This window comes from Montipora capricornis, chromosome 13 (assembly GCF_036669925.1).
Source record: "Montipora capricornis isolate CH-2021 chromosome 13, ASM3666992v2, whole genome shotgun sequence".
Lineage (NCBI taxonomy): Eukaryota > Metazoa > Cnidaria > Anthozoa > Scleractinia > Acroporidae > Montipora > Montipora capricornis.
The window spans coordinates 11,826,122-11,833,621 of NC_090895.1; positions in this window are offsets into that span (position 1 = coordinate 11,826,122).

Genomic DNA, 7,500 nt, shown 5'->3' on the forward strand with positions numbered 1-7,500 from the left:
GATATTCTTCTCGCATTTATCTAGCAAAGCAAATACAGTAGGTAAAGCTTGGAACACAACAGAGTTTCCATAACCAGTCGGCAAATTGACATATACATCTCTTCATTTCGACTACTTGTCGAATTGCTTCTTCCTGGTGCTTGTTAAGCTTCTCAAAACCGAAAATGTCGCATACTTTGGCAAAGGCATGCTCTAGTGAACTGTCCCCATCTTCCGCCATTTTGGTTTTCCCTCGTATTTCTAGATCCCCACGCAAAGCCCACGTGTGTTAGCTCCACAAAAATAAGAGCCAAATTCTAATTGGTGAAAAAGAAATAACGTCACAGAAATCGTTTTGCAGCTCAATATCGCAAATGCTATTTTCTCAGCGGGTGAACCAAAAGCTGAAAAATGCCGCAGGCTAGCCGAAAACCAAATAAAACTAAAATCCAACATTTTCACTACCGATATAATAACTGGCCTGACATCGGACACACTATCTCACATAAAGCAATACTTTTCCTTCCTTGTTGCCAGATATTACATATGGTCCTGCAAAACAAAGGAAGTACTCCCAAGAATAGAAAGATTTCCTAGTTTTCTATCTTCTTTAGTACCTTTTAAATCTTAAACCTCAACAAAAGAAATAAATTAAATTAAATTAAAACATGTTTATCATAAACGATTTTAAAAGGAAGCCATGCATGCACGGAATGGATTAATAATTTAGCTGAAAAATCGTAGTAATGACTTTTTCTTTTCTGTTTATAGCTTACTGAATACATGTATGTTATGTTATGTATTGTATTATTGGATTCTGGTGTAAGTAAATGTTGTTATTTAAGAAATTATGAAAAGAAAAAAAAAGTAATAAAGTATAATTATATTGAATAATAACAATTGCATGCAGTCAACTTCGTTATGTACACATTATAGTCTTCCCAATGGAATCGACCCCTGGGGCAACCAGGGAGATATGTGGTGGAATACAAGGAGATGGAAGGGATTCTTTGCTTGAGGGGAAGGGAGGAGGGATAATCTTGACATTATTTTACAATCAAAGATTAGGGGGTGGGGAATTCAAAAGTTTGTAAAGGACATCAGGGTGTTTTTTTCTGCTGAGAGCCACCTTACCCATAACCTGCGATCAGGCGTTTTTTTTTATTTTTTTATCAAGGGCGGACGAGGCGAGAGGAAAAAAAATAACGCCTGATACATTTATTTAACATGCCGCCAGCTGCCCTCTAATTTAAATAAACAAACGTTAGCTCTACCTGTCAAGTTAATGGGCCAATCAGCATTTACCGGAAGTCAGCCGCTCTGCGTACATTGGCGGGAATCTCATTTCAACGAGGCGCGAAAAAAGTCTGCCCGCACAAGGGAAAAGTAGCCTGAGATCATGCCCTCTCCGTATTATCCTTCGTCTCTCACGGGAAGAGAAAAGAAAATTTCACGGCGATGTTCAGATGGCGCTCGCTAAAAAAAGTAAAAAATGTTATCTTTGTGATGAAATTCTACCAACTGGGGCTGTGCCGTTATGCAAGGCCACAAGAAATTGAGAGTTAACGGAAAAAAAATCGTCCACTGCCGGCAGTATCGTGTTGTCGGACTTACTCAGAAGCGTTGGGATAGGTATTTGTAATGCAGCGAGCGAAGAATCCAGGTCAGCTTGCAAAAAATGTGCAAGAAAAATTTTCAATTGCTGCACGATGTTCCATGAACTTGAAAGTGCTGTCAAAGCCAGGATCGACGAGGGCAATTCGGAGTCTACGGAAGGTGGAATTAAGAGGCTCCATGGAAATTCCCCCGGCAGATCGACACCAAACTCAAAGAAAATAAAGGATATTCCACAACAAGTACCAGAGCCAAGAGAACCTAAAGGTCGGTCAAGGAAATCCTTATTTCAGCTCGAAGCCGATTGGACTGAACGTGAAAATCTTGAAGGCGCTATAGCGAATTTGATGTGTTTACCTGTAACAACAACAAAGGACGAAACAGCGTCCAGGCCAGTGGTGAAGGTAAGTCATTCTTTTTTCCAGATAGTTAAATTCTAAATTAAGCTTAATAGCTGCAGCTACTTGCAATTAGCATTTCTTTCAATGGATGCAATAATTTAATTTCTTCCCTTCTGATACAGTTAAAGAAATATTCAACAAAAAGAAGCTTTACAAATTTGAACTGATATCGACAACTGTTTATCGATATATACATAAGCTCTTACTAAGAATTGCCCGCACGTGTTCTACTTATTTTCGTTTATCAATTTTTGTCTTTATCTTCATCTTTCAGATATTTATTGCATATCCCAGTGGTCGGGTGACAGAACATGAGTGTACAGGTGACGAAGAGCTTCTTGTAAAAAACTTAGGAATCAAAAACTACAAAAGCGCCGCAGTTGGCGTCACTAAATTTTCTCCACTGCACAATAAAGTGTTAGAAGAGATTGGAAAAGAAATAAAGAGAGAACTAAAGAACTACTCAAAAGATCCGACAAACACGTACAAGTACCAAGGGGAGTTGGAGAAGCTTGCTGATTTCCGAAATGACCATTTGATTAGAGAAATCCAACAAAAAGCACCCAACTTGCATTGCCTTGTTTCTTCGTCATTTCTAAGGGCAAAAAAGTAAAGAACGCGAAAAACAAGGAGGCATTGATCTTTGCAAGCATTCTGAATCCATGGATTCCGAACTCTTATTTTACATTTAGAATTAACACCATTTTAGTGCTTGGAGGTTGTAAGAAGGAGGAAATGGACTGTTTTAACAAGCTAGGCCTTGCGAGCCATCCTAACACCATGTGAAACATGCAGAAGAAAGCATGCTTTGCTTTCGACAAAGCTGGGACGAACTGGAAAGATGAGATAGTAACACGCGAGAAGAAGATTCTTCTCCTAGAAGAAGTTCTCAACAGACACTCAGAAACAGCCTCTCAAAGTGAAGATGGCATGGAAGTGTGCACGATTGATTTTTCTAGGGAGGCTATTTCTTGTGGTGTGAATTTCTCCGACGCCGTGTATACATCTTGTAAAGAAATGCTGCCAGAATGTGCCGTTGATCAATTTGAAGACACAGATATAGCATCTGCCGTAAATACTCTTAAAGGAAAACCGTTGCCAAAGTTCAGGTGATTTTCGAACATAACGATATTTCGTATGATTTCATTGATTTTTTGGTATTTTAGGCCACGCCCAAACAATGTTTTGTTATTCATCCATCTGTCTCAAACAAATGCGTCGGTCGGTAGGGCAAACAAGAAAGAAAGATATGAGATGTCCGCATAAATATTCGCGGAATGAATCTGTTTAAACTTTTAGGAAAGCTCGTTTTAAGAAAAAAATAATTCATGAACTGTAACTGCTTTAAAAAGCATTGCAAGAAAACAGTGTTCACTTTAAATACGGAAAACCAAAGGATGTACTCTTATTCTCCTGAGTTATTGGTATTTTCACATGATTTTTTCCAATTTTCTAAAAGACAGGTTGGTCGGGCGATGGCAAATGAAACATCTTCTAGGCACAGTGAAATAGACCGACATTTTCATTCAGCCTGAACAACATGAGTCAGGGGATAAATTTATTCTCACATTTTTACACTTTTGTATTTCTCTTTCTGCTGACTATTCTGTAGAAAAGCAGATAACTTGCAGAGAGGGCTTGAATGCAAGGCAGGAATGACCCTATTAGACTTGATTATGCTGCGTCAGTGAACAATACTACACTCCTTATGTTGACACCTTACATGCTCTGCTTCTCTTTGGTTGACACAACCCTCCCTGCCCTACAATGTTAGAGGGTTCTAAAATTAAACATAACTGTTTTAACTGAGAATGAATTTTATTATTAGCAAACTAATTCATTTTACGGGCACTTATTTTGTTACAATTTATTCAACACATTTTTTTTCTGATATTTCTTTCTCATATCTTCACGTTCTCATGCAGGATTGTGGGTGATAACTGGGATCTAGAAGTGAAGGCAACGTACCAGACCAAGTCCCAGACAAACAAGTCATTGCATTATTTCCATGCATATGCTGTTAAAGACAGGGTTGTTGCTAATGGCATGGACAACAAAGAACCGCAAAAAAGCATAGGTGAGATTGAAATACAGGAGTTCCTACCAACGCCTGAAGTGCAGGAAGCGATAGCATCTGATTTAACAAGCATAATCCCAAGGGTCATTTTAAAGTACCTAAAACCCTACAGCAAATTCAAGGGGGCTTCTATATACCACATTCCACACCAGTACTCTAGAGAGATGCAGGAAAAATCAGAAGTGGTATGTTTTTGATAATTATTGTGAGGCCAAATAATAATAATAATAATAATATCAGAAGTCAAATTACTCACTTCTTCTTTCAACAAAATTTTTTTCCTACCCTTTGAGCCATACTTCACACTACAATCCCTTATAAATGAATACAGACCTTCTTCCATAGTTGCTTTTATTATACTTTATCTGTCAGTTTATACTTGTAGAAAAGTAACTTTTTTATTGAAGATGCTACTCTCTGGTGGACAACAAGAAAGGGTTGCAAAAAGAAACTGATTCAGGCTAGAAAAAATGAGACCTTTTACCTTCTACAACTAAGCTACCTCCTCCCTCCCACACAGCTGTGAAATGCAAATGGCTTTAGGTTAGATGTAATGTATTAAGGTGTAATTGTACTGACTATATGTATATATATTTTTTACAAATAATTAGCAGTGTCCACTTGGTCTGCAATTTCTAAACCCCAACAAAGCTGGAGAGATGGCTCAAATAATGGAAGCCCTCCAGTCCAAATATGTTCCAACAGTGACTTCCAATGGTGGTGAGAGCAAGATCTTGCAAAATGTAATCTTTGACGGAGACCAATTAACAGAGGAACGAGCTCGGAATTGCCAGTGGGCAAATACACTGGCTGAATCTCCATCAGAGCGCCTAGAAGGACTAACACCAGCCTTTGCTGACTGGCACTTAAAGAAGATGTTTCTTGGGGTATGTTTGTATTCAAAAAATTAATGTTAACAATAAAGTTTATGAAAACAAAACAAAACAATTCCTGCATTATCAAGGCATACGTTATATTTTAAACACATAACAAATAAGGTTGCTATGAATATCATTAATTTATATTCTTTTTTGGCAGCTGTATAATAATACAAAATAAACAATCATATATGAGATTGGAGCCTGTATGATTAACCTAGAAAGAGTTTGATGTTATTTTAATGTTTTCTTTAAGCAATATTGTTTCTGTGTACTCAGATCTTCAAGCAGCTGTTCTTTAAGGAAGGTTCAGCTGCTGAGATGGGCACCTCCTGCGCATCAATGAATCAAACAGGGAAGAGCAATGCTAAAAGGGGTCCTGAAGAGGATTACAATGCTTTCAAAGATTTCATTGATCTTGAAACTGAGGCCCATATTATTACAAAGTGGATGCTATTTTCTGGCATGACTGATATGGAAGGTATTCTTCAAAGTTCTTTTAATAATGCATTCAAACAGTAACTTTCTTGACAAGTCATGACAATAAATTATTTAAAGCCGACTATGACACTTAATAAATCCAATTTCAGCTATATTATTACATAAAGCTTCATGACATTATATTGACTGCATGGCTCTGGTACATCAAAATAGCACTGGTACTGACAAAATATACTGAATATGTAGTCAAAAATTTTAATGTTATTAATATATTTTTTAACATAACATTTTTTTCATAAATAATTTTTTTGGTAGGATCTCCTAGTAAGAGACCCATTCCAGACACAACCAAGTGGGATTTGCAGATGAAACGAGAATGGCTCTACAAAGAGACACAGACCTTTTTAGATGGAGTGTTCTTAGGAACTAACGTCTCAGAGAATGTCATTATGTTAGATGAAGCATACAAGCAAGGATTTTCTTGTAGAGATGCGATGTGTGGTATGCAGTTTCCACTTCATTCCACAAGAGTAAGGTACTGACCTCAATACAGTCCACTAATGGAAAATTGATTGTGCTAAAAAGATTATCGCAAAAAGATTATTGCAACATACATTTTTGCTTCATTTAATCTTTTGGGAATTTAAAGCCATTTCTGAGGGTTTGAGACTTCCAATAATTTTGGCATTTTAAAATGGAAATTAAAATTAATTCAATGCCCAGGTAAATACTGAGAGTTGACAATCAAATTCCTCCACCTTTCCTTCCTCCCATCAGAGTCACATCATAGGTTAAACTACAGGACTGTGACAAAGGATCTTTATCAAGTATAGATACAGTGAAGCCATAACTCTAACTTAGCCAAATAGATTGTAGAATGGGTTTTGTAGCCCACAGTCTAGTACTCAATGACTCTTTCTCACAAATGTCTTTAATTGCCAGGGGTTTGTAGGGGGGGGGGGGGGGGAGCGAAAGAGAAGAACTGTATTGCATCAAAACCTTAAATTAAATTGGAATAAAATATTTTACATACCTCTATTAAGTATTATGATGATTATGGATGTAATGTCAAAATACAATGTACATGCAGCGCTGTATATGCATGTAGAGTGTAAAAGAGACCCCTTTTCTTCAATGTAGGTACAGAAAAAAAGGAAACTCCCTTACCAAGGCTTAACTGACAGGTTAGATATAGTAAGCCCTATTCAAAGTACACTGTTAATCAGGTAGGCTAGATCAAGGACACAAATCCAATCTAGGAAAGAGCTTTTTTCGTGGATAAGTATGTACATGAGCGTTCGGTAAACTGAGTTGGAGTCAAATCCAAGGACTGTTATTATGAGAGCCTTTCTCCTAATGTTGGGGGCATCTATAAATATACTTGACAGAACATTTCAACATTTAATTCTATGTACTGTCATATTATGGTTTTCAAAAAGCAAGTGGTTTGAGACATGAACATAAAACTCGTAGCAAAAACCACAGGTCCTCTGGGCAAAACAGTACAATGCACCATCTCTATGTGTATCTCTAGATCATTTTTTTAAGAATTTTTATTCTTGGCATAGTCTCTCAAGGCAGGGAAAGTTGATTGTGTCTAACAACTAGTTTGAATGTGCAAGGACAATTTACCTATTCCCCCTGTGGGTTTAAAAAAGAATTTAAATCTATCAGAGTATGAAATATCTCTAAATCACCCATCCACAAACCTACACTGTCCTCACAAACATGAATGTTGGTAGATACAACTGTAGAGAAGCCACAAGATTATTAACTAAATACCGAATGTTCAATTGGCTTTTAAGAAAAAAGTACTGCATTAATTTGAGTCCATCAGGAACGCATCAGAAGCCATGTCGGTATGTTCACCTGTGATGAGCCACACTGACATAGAAATATGACATAGTTTCTGAATTCTAGAATTAGGAATCATTTCCAAGAAACCTTTCTAGTGTTGCCAAAAATTTTCAAATGAAACTAACATAAAACATTTATTTTATTTTAATACTTTCTCAGTAAAGTCTCGCAAGGCAGAGCAAGTTGAATTTATCCGTCGCTTAATCTGTTTTTCCTACAAAGTTTAATCTATCAGATTATCCTGAAGGTGTGC